The sequence below is a fragment of the Fulmarus glacialis genome, unplaced genomic scaffold, assembly GCF_000690835.1.
Source record: "Fulmarus glacialis isolate BGI_N327 unplaced genomic scaffold, ASM69083v1 scaffold30193, whole genome shotgun sequence".
Classification (NCBI taxonomy): Eukaryota; Metazoa; Chordata; class Aves; order Procellariiformes; family Procellariidae; genus Fulmarus; species Fulmarus glacialis.
The window spans coordinates 1-2,474 of record NW_009204086.1 but is presented as its reverse complement, the minus strand read 5'-3'; positions in this window follow the sequence as shown (position 1 = coordinate 2,474).

Below are 2,474 nucleotides of genomic sequence, written 5' to 3'. Positions count from 1 at the left end.
GCTGCTCCGACCCGATGCCACAACAGGGACAAGTGGGAGCAAGCCCCAAAACCCAGCCAGAAATGCCCAGGGACTCCCCAACCGCAACTGCCTCTATCCTTGTCCTCCTGCCAGCCAGGGACACTGCCTTGTCACACCCCACCAGTCACCTCCTCGTCTTCAAAAGCCCTCCTAGGAGCCCCCCTGCCCGGGTTTCTCCTCTCTGCTCACCTCGTCTCAGCCTCCCCTTCATGCCCCCCGGGGTCTGTCCCCGGGAAGGGACTCCCTGTCACTCTGCCCCACCAGCAGCACCATCCAGAGGGTACTTGCAGGCTGTCGGTCCCCCTCGGAGGTCCCCTACATCCCCCTTCCCAGCCCTGGAAATCCCTCCTGCCCCCTCCTCCTCCTCCCCAGTGAGTTTCGGTGGTGGTGACCGGCATCTCGGCGTGCGCGTTTTGGGATGGGGCTGGTTTTTATCCCAGCCTCCAGACAGATTACATGTCCTGAAGGTGCCGACTCGCCACGTAGGGTTGCAAAGAGGAAAATCTCATCACGAGGGTGTGCACCCACGGGGGCTAAGCCCAAGCGGCAGCTGGGGATGGAGTTGCCCACCAAGGCTCCCACCTCCGCTGCCTCCAGACAGCAAGCGGTTAAGGCCAGAAAAAGACTGTTTCCTTTTTAAAAAAAAAAGGCAGAAAACCTCTCAGGGCCCAGCCATTGTGCTGTGTAAAATTCACTGCCCTGATTGTTCCCTTGTGCACTTTAATGAGGCATTAATTGCCGGAGAAATTACCCAGGCATGTCACCCTATGAGGAGAGCCAGGGGCTGCAGAACGGGTCCCCCCTGCCACCAGCACAGGCACCTGCCCCAGAGCCCCTCACGTCCCGCAGAGCCCTTCACGTCCCCCTTCTTCTTGGGGGTGGACGTCCCCTCTGGCCATCCTGGTGAAGAGGGGACTTGGTTTCCCCAACGGCGGAGCCCCCCGAGCCGAGACCGTGGGGCCAGCCAGCTCACGGGTCCCTGCAGGCACAGCCCCCAGCGTGGATCCCCGACACGCAATGCCACCCCGAGCTGCTGCTGCTCCCCACGGTTTCCCTTGCTGGCAGACAGCACCGATGTGCCAGGGGACCCGCAGCTCTTCCTGCTGCGTCCCAGCCACGTCCCACCAGCTCACTCCCACGGCATCCCGCACAGGAGCCCTCGCCGACAGAGATGGAGCTCGCTCTTCATGGGGCTCATCTGGGATTGAAACGGCTTCATTTCCTCCGTGCTGTCACAAGCCGCGGTCCCCATTCCCTCCGTCGTGCTCGGGGTGACATGCACGCTCCCCCTCCCTGGCCACGTAAAACGGAGGAGTCTCTTGCTGAAAGCCCTGGGCTGGAAACTCATTCTGCTCGGAGCACAGCGGCGTTCTGCGCCGGTGCCAGGGGCTATCCCTGCTGCCCACCCGACCTGGGCGGCTGTCCTTGCACTGCGTCCGTCCCGAGCAGGAGGCTGCCTTCCCGCAGGGAGAGGACACAAGGCTTTCAGAGGTTTGCTTAATACTTTGGGAAATGACCAAACCACTTCAATAGTTCTCCTGAAATAAAAACTACATGTCTGTGTGGACACAGAAATACATGTAATGCCTATACAGAAAAAGCATGTCCTTTGCACCTAGGACTTTTCTTAGCTGATGGCAGAGCACTTAACCCAGCAGGCAAGCGCTGGTTTACAACGGGAAACTGAGGCACCAAGCAATGACGTGGCTTGTGTAGGAGCTGCTGTGTAGATGCCTACATTCATCCAGCCAACAAACATCCACCATCCTGACACCAAATCACTTGTATGGGTCAGCAAACACACAGGGATCCAACCCAAGCTGCTCCACACCCAGAGGCATCCCAGGACAAGCTCCAGGGATCAGGAAGTCTCTTGGAATAAGTATCAATACCTGAATATTAACTATGACAAGGGATGAAATAAAGCAAAAAAGAAAAAAATCAAGTCTAACCGAGACATTTCACTTAACTGAAAGGAGAGAGTTGGGACTGGACAGACTCTTTCCTACAAGGACTTTCCCTTTTGCCTGAACTTGAGAGAATTCTGGGTTTAAAACTCGAGGTTCCCCCTGGGGCTGCAGCACCCCATGGCCCTTGGGGCTCACTGGAAAGGAGAGGAGCTTCCCCGTCCCGTCCCCGTACACCTCTCCTCCCTCATCCAGGAAGGATGAGGATTTTTTTTAACGTTGCTTGTCTGAGGCCAAGCCGACCCACCCAAGGGCAGAGAGAGCTCCAAAACCCTGCTCGGGGGATCCCTGCGGGAACGCTGGCAGAGCAGGAGGATGAGGATGGACCTTCCTGCCGGGCTGCGGCTGGGTCCTGGCTCTTGGCAGCGGCACTTTGGGGCGGGACGGGGTGTTTCAGGGATCCCCATCCCGCTGCTCGGAGCGGCGGCACCGGAGGGTTGTGCCCGGCGGGGGAGCGGGGTCCCCAGGGCGGGAGGGGACAGGCCA